The sequence below is a fragment of the Eschrichtius robustus genome, chromosome 14 (genome assembly GCF_028021215.1).
Source record: "Eschrichtius robustus isolate mEscRob2 chromosome 14, mEscRob2.pri, whole genome shotgun sequence".
Taxonomy (NCBI): domain Eukaryota; kingdom Metazoa; phylum Chordata; class Mammalia; order Artiodactyla; family Eschrichtiidae; genus Eschrichtius; species Eschrichtius robustus.
Window position 1 is genome coordinate 75,645,565 of NC_090837.1, and position 14,448 is coordinate 75,660,012.

The window sequence follows — 14,448 nt, forward strand, 5'->3', positions numbered from 1 at the left end:
GACAACAGGTGGGGCCACTACACTGGTCTACACTGCAGGCAGCAATACTATTCTAGCAAGTGCCTTCCCCTCCGCTCATGCCTGTTACACAGGCCAAGAACCAGGGGACTACCTTTACCATCTGGCAATATGACTGCATTCACTGTTCAACCCAATTTTGCCAGGTGGGGTGAAGGCACATCCCACCCCATCAGGCCCTTAGAAATTCTGTCTGACATAAAGGTTAAAAACATACTTACAGTTTCTTGCTGAGGAATCATCCCTGCTTCCAGCCCTTGTAGGTGTAACCCTGGTCCTGTCACCACAGCATCAAGTAAGAAAGAAAAATTTGAGGTGATGGGGGGCTAGAAAGAATACCCACATTTTTCCTCACCCCATCCCCAGATCCACCAGAAAAACAGAGAAATCTATCCATTGGGGACACTCCTTTAGCCCCACTCATGTTCACGTTGAGTGTGAGCATAGGCTTGTGAAGGCATCTGAGCCAGCCCTTCATGCTTTAAACTCCCGGCTTTAGACAACCAATGTTTTAATTGCCTGTTCCATTTCTCTAGCAAACTAGTACTCTGAGGAGGATCTCTGTCTGTGTGTTTGTTGGATATTATGGGCCGTAATGCGTGTTCCTTGGTCTGAAGATATGGATGTTCAGCCATCCACCTTGGTGCAATATCGCCTGTTCCGGTTCTTTTATACGACCCTGAGCATTTGTATCTCCCACTGGGTGAGAAAACCTCAGTCTAGCGTCAGTGTCTATTCCTGTCAGGACCTATTTGCAGCGTCCACACCCCTACCCCTCCCCCTCCCCAGGGCTACCAGCCTCAGTCTCACTTGCCAGCTACGTTCAGAGCCTTCCCACCAGAGAAATCGGCCACACAGCCATCTGCAGCCTCTGTCTCTTCTCAACTGAAAGGAGATACACAATGTGAGAATTGTGAGTTAAGCTTTAGTCAGGGTCTTCCTGAGGACTATAGCCCGGGAGACAGCCTCTCAGTAGCTCTGAGAAACTGCTCCTAAGAGGTCAGGGCAGGTGGGGCGGAAGCTAGTTTATAAATGATTTTTAAAAATTTGAGGGGGTCACTACAGAATACATGCAGGCAAGCATACATCTTGGTAAGAGATGACTGCTAGTCTCAAAGAACAGATATTTCAAGTGTATGATTATAGTGCTTTGCTATGTGTGGGAAAATGCAAGAAGCTGGGTTCATTAAAATTCTTCCTGAGATACATGTAACTATCTAAGGGGCCTGTGTGTCCAAAGCACAGAGCATCCTGTCCTTAACTTCCTCTGTCTGGATCACAGAGTGCACTGTGGGTCAGTGACTGAAGTGGGTTAATCTTTGTAGACTTGCTCTCTTGCAAAACTCTCTTTGCTCTTCTTTTGTTTGCAGTCTCTTGTTGGCAGACAGAACGGTTCTCATTGACACTGTGTGCCTTAGAGGGTATGGGAGGACTACATCCAGATTCAGCCCGTTCCTGCATTGCTGCAGTGCCCACTACCCACTTTCAAGGGCGCAGGTGGCCACCTTAAGTGAGCACATGGGGAGATTTTCTTGTTGACTCCAATTGCCTTCCAAACCTGGGCACCAACATCCCCTTCCTTAATGTACCCCTCAAATTTCTATAGTGATTTCCACAGGGCTGTGTGCCATACAGATATCCCTTTAATAGGCCAGGTTTCTATTGCCCTTCTGCCTGACCGTATGGCCAGGCCATTGGCCACTGACCATGAGTCAGTAAAAACCCAAACATTGGGGCTTTTACCGCTACTCAATTCTTACCACTGCTGGGAAAGCATCATGCAATTCAGCACACTGAGCTGATTTGTTTTTACCTTCTTCAATCAGAGTGGTGGCCTTCCAGACCGGATGTTGTCTGTTTACCCTGGAACTGCCATCCCTAAACCAAGCAGCAATTTGTTGTTCAGTCAATAACCACTCACAGGGCTCTGTCCACGTGGCAGTCGGTTCCAGCAGCTCCTCAGGTGGCTCCAAAGTCAGCCCTAGAGGAAAAGAGGCTCCCTGATAATATCTCCTCCTTGCCTTCCCTAGACAGCATGATCTTGTATTAACCATTTACATATTATTATGGAACTCTTCTGGACACTGCCATCCCCATTAGGGCATTTCTCCAACATCACCCTAGACATTGTGGGTATTTCAGATTTCAAGATCATTTTCTGTCCTTCAGTCATAGGAGTAGCTTCAATTAATAATGTCCAGTAGCAAGGTAGTAACTGCCCCTCAGAGGGAAACTCTCTAGTCCAGAGTCCCAGTGGTCCTCACTGTAAGCCCCAGTCTACGCTCCATGTAGGGCGATGGCACAGAGGATTTGTCCCTCCCAGCTCTCTAGCTTCTGCCCTACACTGCGTGGGCAATTCTCATTTAGCGTGCCTAATTAATACTGCTTGAAGGGCGGATTTACATGTCTTCTGTTTTACAATATTAGGTAGGGGAAACGACCACTTCACATAAAGCCTGTTCAAACATACCAGTTCTCCTACAACCTTTTACCTTAATTCCATCACCACTTATGTTTCTACCTGTAGCCTCCATTAGGACTCTATCAACAAGTTTTGGTTTTATAATACTAGGTAGGGGACGTGTTCCCTGACTAGACATGATATCCATTCCCATCAAACATCCAGGTAAAGGAGCCATAACTCCTTTACATTATACCTGCTTAAACATTGCAACTTTCATAATCCTATCCACGCTTACATTTTTATGTTCTCTCAATCTAATTGTAGCCTGAGCCTGGGCTTCACCAATGGGTTTTGGTACCATAGTGTCTGGGGCTCCGGTATCAGGGAGTCCTGGAAATGTCTCTTTTTTACCTGCTGACCACTTTACCCACTTTTGTGCAAAAGGCTTTGGATCCCAGGTGAGGGGTTGAGTCAAGGGACCCTGGCCCTTTCATCAATCTTTATCTTGATTACTCAGCCTAACTGCTGCCTCAAGCAGTCGCTGGTCAGGTTTTTCACTGGAATCTCTGCCTTCCGGATTTTCAAATTTCTCTGTAAATAGAGCAGACTTGTTTGGGGCCCTTTAAAGTTGGGGGACCAGAAGGGGGTCTCTTTGGTAGTGCTGTATTAAAAACTTTGTTTTAACCCCATCAATGTCCGTTTCATTCTTCCCATTTCATGATAACCCTCTAAAGATTGCCATGCTGCTGGGATGAGCCCCATGACACTCCCCTTTTTGTTTCATTCCTATCAAAAGTTGCTTAATTCACTTTATTTCTTAATAACTGTTTAAAAATTTCCACCTCCTGGGGAAGAATCTCTTGAAGGTAACTTTGGCTTCTTCTCATTCTCTTTTTATTTAACCTGTTTTCATTAGCATCTGTAAGACCCATGAGGGGAAATTGAGACAACAAATTTGATAAGGCTTCCAGGACTGTTATTCAGTTTTGCAACAATAAGGTTACATGGGGCGTCCATGTGAAAGGGGTCTCCTTAACCACAGTATTTACCATGACTGTTGCCAAAATCTTGGCTCTCTGTGCACCGATGCCAAACAGAAATTTGGAGACAGAGTTATGGAGGAAAAGGAAAAAGTGGCTTTATCTCTTTGCCAGGCAGAGAGGGAACACCGTAGGCTAGCGCATCAAGAACTGTGCCCCCGTCCCTGGGGAATAGGGAGAAGTTATATAGTCAGGACTCGTGATCAGAGGTATATGATAAGGATCAAGGCAGTAACAGTCTTGCATTCTTTCTTCGGCAAAGTTTCACAAGGGTGGGGTTGCTGAAAAGATTAGGGTGTATACAGGGTCTCAGGTGGTTGGGTCTCCTAATCTTGATGAGCTTCTCTGGTCCCTCTAATCTTGCCTCAGGTGGCTGCTCCTCCCTTGATTAGCAACTGTTCGAATCTGCCCTTTGGAACTCAGGGAAGGTCATGGAGGCTGGAGTCTTGCCTACAAGAAATGGGGGACAAAAGGCCTCCATGCCCGGAAGCCCCACAGGGCCCTGCTCGGCATCATGACCTGGGTAAAGGGCATAATCAGGGGGTGAATATCCCAGTCGGTCGTTTTAAAGCCAGTTCTAGGAGGCTAGCATATCAGCTGCTTCATGTGCTCTACTTTGGCATTCACAGGGGGAAAAGGATAGTCCCCCTTCTCAGGATAAATAGACCTTACAGTGGCTTTTATCCCGTCCACCAGGCTGGCTGTTCCCTTGGGAATAACCTCATGTTCACCTGGATTATGTATCAACATCTGGGGTTGTTCAACAGGGCCTCGTGGGTCCTGAATCAACCCAGACATGCTCTTCCCCTCCACAGCATTCAAAACCGAAGACACAGCCTCAGATTAGTTACTCCCACAATCCATTTCAGCAACAGTTCTTCAAGAAGCTGATAATACTGATCATCAATGTTACGACTCTTTCACACTGATGAAATAAAATTCACATTTTATGGCAAGACAAGAAAAATTTAAACATAAAATTTTTCTTTGCCCATTTGGGCCTCCTCCCTCCCCTTTAGTGTGTGCTGTGCATCTGCATTAACCAGACCTCCTTAGGAGATAACATTCTCTCTAATCTTGTAAAGGGTCACAACTCCTTAGGAGATAAACGTCCTCCTTAATCTTGCAAGGGGCTTCGATGACCCATGCCCCACTACTCACTTTGTACATGTAGATCTGGATTGTGTAAACGGTCAATAATACATGGTCATTTAACGTACAGCCCTCTGTCTCGAAAACATATATAACTGTGCTTTGACCTCTAATGGGCGGAACGGTTCTCGGAGCTTTCCGAGACGATGCTCCCAGGTTATGACCCTCCGTTTGGCTTGAATAAAAATTTCCATTTCTTTCTTAGATCAACTGATTAATTTTTTCATCAACAGCCCTATACCCCCTGGTTTCAATAGTTTTCTGGTTTTGTCCTTCCCCCGCAACTGACTACCTTCTTGGAGACCAGAGGTCTTTGAGGTCCTTTCTGTTTCCCTGCAGAACTTTTACCTTGGAGGGCAGCTGTGAGGCGAGTGACCAGCTCAGACTGACCAAATTCTGAGCTTGGTCTAGTATCAGTGTCTGAATCAGCTCTCTCTTTCAGTTTCATTTAGGCATTGCAGAGAAACTGATTGCAGCACAGCAGCTACTCCATACCAGTGGTGACCACGTGGCCACCCAGCAATCAAAGGTTCTTCATCCCTTGCCCTGTCATCCTTTCTCTTTCCAGACCACATATTTCCATGAGCCAAGGCCATTCTAGCAAATTCCACTTCTCTGACACCAACTAAAGATCCGGTCACCAATTTCACTATGCGTGTGTTGGGGGTTGGTCCCCACACCAACAAGCAATTCTTCAACACCAGCTGGGTGTCCTGCAATTTAACTTAATTCTGACACCATCTGCCTGAGATGGTGTCAGATCCCATAGGTTAAAGGCTCAGTTGTACAAGAGGCTCTCCATCCCCCTTTCCCAACACACTTCAGAGGCCAGTTATAAGTCCAGGTTGTTACTTGTCCTTCTGACCGACTTGATATAGATTGGAAGTTCCAACTACTCCCTCCTTGGGCTCAATTAATTTGCTAGAGCAGCTCACAGAACTCAGAAAAGCATTTACTCGCTAGATTACCCGTTTATTATAAAAGGATATATACTCAGGAACAGCCAGCTGGAAGAGATGCTTACGGCAAGGTATGGGAAAGGGCGTGGAGCTTCCATGCTCTCTGAGGGTGCCCCTCTTCTGGAATTTCCACCTGTCTACCAATCCAGAAACTGTCTGGATCCTGTCCTTTTGGGATTTCATGGAGGCTTCATTACGTAGGCAATGATCAAATCATTGGCCATTGGCTATAGATTCAACTTCTAGCCTCTCTCCCCTCCCTGGAGGTCAAAGGGTAGTACTGAAAGTTCCAGTTCTCCAATCACAGAGTTCGTTCCCTTGGCAACCAGCCCCCATTCTTAGGTGATTTCGGGGCATTCCGAACGTCACTCAATTAACATAACAAAAGACACCTTGATCTGTCTCACCATTTATTCCAAGGATTTGAACCACGGACAAAGACCAAATATACATTTCTTATTATAAATCAATATCACAGCATCCCATTAGAAAAACTGACAGAGGACAAGATCATGTAAATCATGGAAGAAGAGATACAATTGACTAATACTATGAAAAGATAATGATAGTTAACTGTTAATCAGAGAAAGGCAAATCTAATTTCAATTTCAGTTTTAGAATCTATTTTGTAAGTTTTAGGTTGGCAAAGATTAAATAGAACAATAAAACCTAGCGTGGTCAAGGTCTAGGAAAGTCGGGAAATTTTATACTCTGTTGTTAGGATTGTAAAGGGATACAACTAAACAGGAAGCCAATGATTTAAATCATGCCTGTGTTCAGTGCCACCATTTATGCAGATCTTTATCTATACATTCTTTTTATTGAGAGATATTCACCAGATATTGCTGAGTGGAAAACAGAATGATCCTTCATCTTGAACTGCATATTGTAGATAGATGATTGCATAAAGTGTACAGTTCTACCTGTACAATATACAGACTAACAGAAGGGTTTAGAAAGACGGTCATACGTAGACCTACTAGAGAATGGACTTGAGGATACGGGGAAGGGGAAGGGTAAGCTGGGACAAAGTGAGGGGGTGGCATGGACATATATACACTACCAAATGTAAAATAGATAGCTAGTGGGAAGTAGCCGCATAGCACAGGGAGATCAGCTCTGCGCTTTGTGACCACGTAGAGGGGTGAGATAGGGAGGGTGGGAGGGAGACGCAAGAGGGAAGAGGTATGGGGATATATGTACATGTATAGCTGATTCATTTTGTTATGAAGCAGAAACTAACGTAGCATTGTAAAGCAATTATCCTCCAATAAAGATGTTTAAAAAATAAAATAAAATAAAATAAAATAAAGAAAGACGGTCATAGTAGTTCTGATCTCGGGTGGCCTTGGCCTGCAGCAGCTTGAAGCAGGACTTCGGTTCCCAGCCAGAGATTGAAGTCAGGCCGCGGCAGTCAGAGTGCTGGATCAGAGTCAGTGGCCAGTGACAAGGCCCTGGCCCTTCAGCTTTGCAGAAATGAATTCCCACAAAGAGAGAAAGTAGTGAAACAAGTAAAGTGTTTATTAGGAGGAAAAAGAGTATGTGTGGATAGACACAGGGGCTGACTCAGAGAGAGAGTCGCACCCTTGTGATAGTTTGAATCACTTATATGGGGTATTTCTTCCGGGCTTCCTTTGGCCAATCATTTCTATTTGCCTGGTTCTGAGTCTGTATTTGGTATATCTCAGGATCCTCCCACGTGTGTGTGCGCATCTCTCAGCCAAGATGGATTCCAGAGAAGAGGTCTATGGGTAGGTTGACGTCACTCCCCTTTTGACCTCCAAGGAGCTTTTCTGCACATGTATAGTCGGGAAGGTCTCCTTGACCTCAAGAATGAGAAATATGTGGTCTCTATCTTTTATCTGAGTGGGGCTCAGCCTCCTCTCTCACTCCTGCTATTTTGGAGTATCTGTCCACAGGGGACAAACTCCAGCTACTCAGCCTGGGGCCCATCTATCTCCTGCCTCAGTTCTTTCCGGATGGTGGGATTTGGGGTTATCTTTCCTCACTTATCAAGTCTGAGAGACCAGCATGTTCCCACCCATCTTCACACACCTCTGTGACAATAGGCCCAGGTCCTTGGCCCCCTTCCAGGCACTTGGCCAAACCGGATGCCCAGGGCACAGCCACCGTGAGAAAGGAGGCCCTGGTAGTTGGGAATGCAAAGGAAATTTTAAAGGAATGTAAAGGAAATTTTAGAGGAATGCAAAGGAAATTTTGGCCTACCGAGAGGAGAAAAGAGAAGTAATTCATTTTAATACTGAAGAACATCGCCTTTGAATCTGGGAGAAGCTTCCTGGACTAGGCTGCCCTAAGAAGACCACACATAGTTGCTTATGTAAATTTTCAGTACCTTTTTCTGGAACATTCGTCTATACCTCCCACTCCCTTATATTGTGAAAGAATGCAACTCAGCCAAACCATGAAGTCCTCTACCAGATGGTGTTTCGCAGCCCAGCCACCCTAAACCCTGGTGACTCAGACTGACAAGGAGAGGCTGGGTGCCTGTAACCATGACTTGTACATCTGGGGGTGGGGGGAGTTTCCCCAACTTTTCATCCTGTTTTCTTGGAAACAGTTGGACCTATTTAAACTGTGTCTGGATGGAAATTTTTACAAAGAACAAAAATGAAAATTTCCTTTCAAAAATCCTTTTTAGGTTTTGTTTTCCCCAGGCCCAATAGTCACTATAAGGGGAAGACTAAAAATGGAAAAAAAAACATGTGAGCCTCGGGTTTTCTCTGGAGAAGGTGACAACTGATATTCTGCAGCTCTTCTGCTCAGGGGCTGGAAACCCCAAAGCGATGGGGCCAGGCTGATGTGGGGGAAGATGGTAGACTGAGAGTGTCCCCCCTTCTAAAGGGGTGGCCTAAACCCAGAGTCCAGAGTGTCACCTAATCCTCTGGTGTTTAAAAAAAGGCAGAAATTGGATTTTCATGTCGAATCTCCCAACATGTAAACATGAGCAACTGATTGGAACAGTTAAAAAATATTTTATGAACCAAATGAAACAGCAGGAGAGACCCTAGGGATCATCTTGTTGAATCCATCATTTTGGAGATATAGACATCTGAGGTCCAGAGGAACAAATGACTTGCCAGGATGACACCAGAGTCTAGACCTACTTCCTCCTGCTGTGATTTTATTAACTGGCATTCAACTGATGGCTCTTTTAAATAACCAGACATATTTAGTTAGGTGAATTCTTCTTTCCCTCCCTCTTCTTTTCTCTCTCTCTCCTTCCCGCCCTCTTGGTTCTTTCAAGTATTCATTCATTCACATATATCTCCTTTCCATTATTTTCTAGACAATTTAAAATTTGAATTCCTCTGATTCAGGAGGTGTTTATGAGAGTGCTTCTTAATTCTAAGTACTTAAAGAGTTTTTTAAAAATGTTAATTAAATAATTAATTAATTAATATTTATTTATTTATTTATTTTTGGCTGCTCTGGGTCTTAGTTGTGGCACGTGGGATCTTTGCTGCGGAATGCAGACTCTTAGTTGCGGCATGCATGTGGAATCTAGTTCCCCAACCAGGGACTGAACCTGGGCGCCCTGCATTGGGAACGTGGAGTCTTACCCACTGAACCACCAGGGAAGTCCCAAAGTACTTAAGACTTTTTAAGGTGTGCTTTTACCATGTATTTCTAATTTTATTGCCCTACACTCAGGAAATTTGGCTTGTAAATCTCCACTTTTATATTTCGTTGATAGGTTTTCTTTGGAGCCAAATATATGATCAATTTTTATAAAGATTCCAAGAGCAAAATAAAATAATGTCTATTTTTCATCAGCTAAGACACAGAATTCTGTGTATGTACCAGATCAAATTTGTTGATTGTAATATATTCAGATTCTCTAGTCATTTATTTGTTTTACTAGATCTGTCAAATTCAGAAGAAGTATATTAAAGTATTTCAACATGTATATATAGTGTGTGTGTGCGTGATTTAAATTAAGTCCTCGTATTTTTGGTAGTTTTTGTTTTCCGTATCTTGTAACTATGCTGTTGGGAATATCAAAACTTATAGTTTTCTTCAAACTGTAGCTTTTACCATACTATAATGTTTCTCATAACTCTAATACTTTCGACTTTAAATTCTACTTTATCTGATGTTAGTAAATCTATCTGCTTTCTTTTTGAATGTCTCTGTTTGATATCTCTGTTTATCCCTTTATTTTCTTTAAGTATATCATTATTTTAATATAATCTACCCATGCTTATTATTAAAAATATAAGAAATACAGGAAAGTATAAGGAAGAAACAAATTACCAAAAATTCTACTATCTAAAAGTAACTGATGATAACATTTGGTTGACATCATTCCAGACAGCTCTCTATGCGTATATAGAAAGAAGGATCCAGATAAAGACAAAGATAGAGAAATAAAAACAATTGTGTATTACTCAGCCATGAAAAGAAACAAAAATGAGTTTTTTGTAGTGAGGTGGATGGATCTAGAGTCTGTCATACAGAGTGAAGTAAGTCAGAAAGAGAAAAACAAATACCGTATGCTAACACATATATATGGAATCTAAAAAAAAAAGGTTATGAAGAACCTAGGGGCAGGACAGGAATAAAGACGCAGACGTAGAGAATGAACTTGAGGACACAGGAAGGGCGAAGGGAAAGCTGGGATGAAGTGAGAGAGTGGCATGGACTTATATATACTACCAAATGTAAAATAAATAGCTAGTGGGAAGCAGCCGCATAGCACAGGGAGATCAGCTCTGCGCTTTGTGACCACATAGAGGGGTGGAACAGGGAGGGTGGGAGGGAGACACAAGAGGGAAGAGGTATGGGGATATATGTATATGTATAGCTGATTCATTTTGTTATGAAGCAGAAACTAACACACCATTGTAAAGCAATTATACTCCAATAAAGATGTTAAAAAAAATTGTGTAAGGATGGTATCATTCCATATGTGACATATTTTTAAAAATAAATACTGCATTTAACTTTGAATGAATTTAATAGAAACAAATGCTTAGATCAAACTACTTAACGTAATTGTTTGTTTTTTCTTTCTACAAGGGAAAAAATTTCCTAAAAGATGCCACAAAATGTAAGGAAATTTAAGAAGTTGGAGTCATTGTGGGTTTTTAAAAAATGTTAGTTTCCATATAGAGAGGATTGGTTGATTACTTGCTAGGAAAGATAAGGGATTAACAAATAGATATATCCTTCGTCCTGACCTCTCCTTCCTCCCAATTTTGATGCTTATATTATTTTAACTTTGCCAATTTTGTCAGAGTTGCAACAATTTCATTCTGCATTCTGAAGCCATAATTATCTCAGATGTTTAATAGTGCTCCTATATCTAAGTGGATTCTGTGTCCCCCACCAGACCCATTTCTATGGCTTCAGAATAACAGGGCTCTTTATTTCAATTCATAGTTTGTGAGTGAGATTTCGACATCAAGTAGATTTCTCAAAAGGGCTCATAGATGCTGTATTTTCCGAGTCATGTCTGAAAATGTGAGCTCTTGCCTTTATATTGATACTTAAGCTCCAACTTGGCTGAGTAGAATCCACTTGGATCATATTCTTTTTCTTTGTAGACATTCCTCCTTTGTTCTGGCACTGATTGCTGCTGGAAAGACATCTGAAACCTGCACTATTTTTCTCTTTGCAAGCGAATTTCTTTTTGTCCTGGATGTGAAAAATATATACTTTTTTATTTTCTAAGTTTAATAGTTTAGCCAGAATGTGTCTGAAGGTTTACTGTTATTGATTTTTTGTAGTAAATGGTGTGTGATTTCAATCTTGCAGATTTAGTCTTTATTCTAATGTTTATATGAGTTCACTTTTTAAATATAGATTTGTAATCCATTTGGAATTTATTCTGGTGTATGGTATGAGGGATGGGTCCAGTGTTATCTTTTTCTTAATGACTATCCAGGTGTTGTTTGTGGTGTATTGAACGTAAGTGCTGGCGGAGCATGCAGATGATGCTGTCTGTGGGCCATCGTGGCTGGAGGGGGAGGGGTCAGGGACAGAGGTACTGATTTAGGGTCATAGTGGGGATGTGCAAACAAGGAGACAAATGGGATTGACAGGTGTCAAAAATCCAGAAATGGCTAAATTAAACCCATCATCAATAAACAGTAATTGGTAAGAATTTATTGTGCATATAAGACCTTTTAAATTCAAAGACTTAAATGCAGCTCAGGGTCATGACGTTATAGGTTAGCTAATAAAGTGAAAGTGAGGAAGTTATTTAACCTTTACAATGATTGGTTATTATAACGAGGGTTTCCAGACGGCAGGGGATTGGTTAAAAGTGATTATCTCGTATCATTTTTGGAAAGCTGACTTAAGTTTCCTTTATGATTATCAGGCATTTACAAGAAGTGGCCCAAGTTAAGTTCCGCTTGTTTTGCTGAATAAACTAAATTAAGTTTCACTTATGTGGCCTAAGTGGTTTTGTCTGCTCAGGGAATTTTCAAGTCCAGTCTCCATTTTGTATTTAATTTTAACAATCCCCTCCTTCGGTCATTCTTTCAGCAGGTTAAGAGTATGAACAACTAGTATGGCATCACTCTCACTTACCACTGTCGCTGGAGCTGGGTGGATGAATCACATAGTCACTGTTTCTGCTAGTTGAGTCTTCAGGACAGATGGTCATGAGTCACTGTTGCATTGCTGTCATAGACAGGGAGGTCATATCACTGAGTTCTTCCAGTTGTCTGATCCTGAGGGATTCCATTTGGGATGTAAGTGGCTGCCAAAATGTATTTAAAACCCTGGAGAGAATACAATGCACTAGAGAGGTTAATACGATGACTATAAGGAGAATAATAGCCAAGGATTGAAAAGTTCCCCAGAGCAGAGATTCCCAGGAGTCAAGATTTAACCAACTGAATAAATCAAAAAGTTACAATCTGATTCAGATTTTATCTTTCTAAGTCAATCTACTTTTTTTTTTTTTATAATTTGTAATTGGGTTTCCTTTTTTTTTTCTGAATTATTTACATAGGAACACATGATGGGTGAGCAGTCACATGTCCTCATGATTACTTGGGACAGGATGAACATGAGGATGTTAATTTCAGGAGGTGGTGTTACAGGTGAGCGTCCACCTAAATTAGGCCTCTACTCGGAGTGAGCAAGCAGGTAATTCATAAGAAGCACTTCTATGGAAACAAAAGAAAAACAAAGGTCAATAGTTGGAGCAAATTATAAACGCAGTTTCTGAATTTGGAGAGCAGCAGTTGAGAAAATTTCTAGTTTTGAGTTAGGCTCATCTTTAAATAATGGGAAGAGGATGGTAGTTTCAATCTGATGGATTGTCCTGGTTTGCAGTTGGACTGTCTTTTATGATGAACTCTCTTGAGTGTCCCACACAGCAACAGGCATAAGGTTGTCCATATATAACCTGTTGTGGTGGTTTCTCTGAGGTCTGCAGGTAGATGTCAAAACCTCAAAGACAACCAACAGAACTAGAATCTAATAACAGGTACACTATAGCTTTCTACTGAAACACAATTTTTATAGTCACCCCATTTTTATCAAAGGTAATTATAGTGAAACTAATTTGTTTATAAAATAAATCTAGTCTTATTAAACTTGGCTTGATTATTTATACAGTTATAGCAAGAATAGTAATTCTATGTATAGCCTCAAATATGACACTCCAGTCAAAGCTTTGGTAATATCCAAGGGGCTTTATTGGTTCCATAAAGTCAACCTTAGTTCCTTAAAATTGGTAACAAGGAATCTCATATTAGACCTTTAAAAGTCTCTTTAGGCTAAGAAGCCAGCCAAAGACTTGTCCAATTGTATCCGGTTACAAAGAGAACAGATTCTTTTTGGACTTATGTAAATACACATATTGTCCTGAGAAATAATAATATTTGATAAGAGTTTCTGAATTCTGGAGGGATCAGGCAGGGAGAAAAAGATAAATGTTTCAACCTTGGTTTACAAAAGTATACCAAATTGCAGTAAGTTATAGATAGATTAAAAGAGAAGAGAAAAAAGGGTTCTTTAATTCTGGAAAATAAACCATTAAAGAACCAGCAATGTTTTAAATAGTCATAAAAATTATACTCATTTTCATCAGTTCGTTCTTTCCCATGTAATTAATTCCTGCTTGATTTTTCAGTTAGCAGTTTTATGAATCAGTCAGTTTTCCATTAGAATTTTAGAAATACCCAATTCAGTGTTATGATTTAAAAGCTACAAGAAACCTGTATTCTAAAATACCTGTCTGGGTCATTTCCATGAATCTCTTTGAAGATTAAGCATTTTGCCTGTAGTTGATTGTAAATGCTTTCAGAGAAGAATCAAGAGTAAAACAATAACTGTCTGTGAATGACAAAAGATTAAAATTAGCCATAGTTAAAGACCAGGTGAGAATTTATTTTAAAAAATTATGCAATTGACAAGTAAATTTGATTAATTTTATGATATACAATATTTTAAGATAATAGGTAGAATTATGACTGATAACATTATACCAGGATAAAAAAGATTTTTAGAAATTTCATGTAATTTTTGAATTACTTATAATATATACCCTTGTAAATATAAGCTAAGAAGGTTAAGCATTACTTTTTATTTGACAATATTTCCCATGCAATTTAACATAGCAAATAAAACTAAATAAATTAACATTTCTCTTTTTATGAGGAGAGAGAGCACCTCTTTTGAGATCTTCCAGGGGCCCTCTGAAAAATCCCCAAATTAGTTTGAGGTAAAAAAGACTTCATTTAGAATTTGATTTTGGACAGTTTATCAAAAATGTCCAAAGATTTAAAGCACTTGATCGAATAGGAGCACAAGTCACTGTGAAACAATACTTATTCATTCAACCAAATGAATTAAAAGATTTTAAAGGCAAATGCAGAAAATTACACAGTTGTAA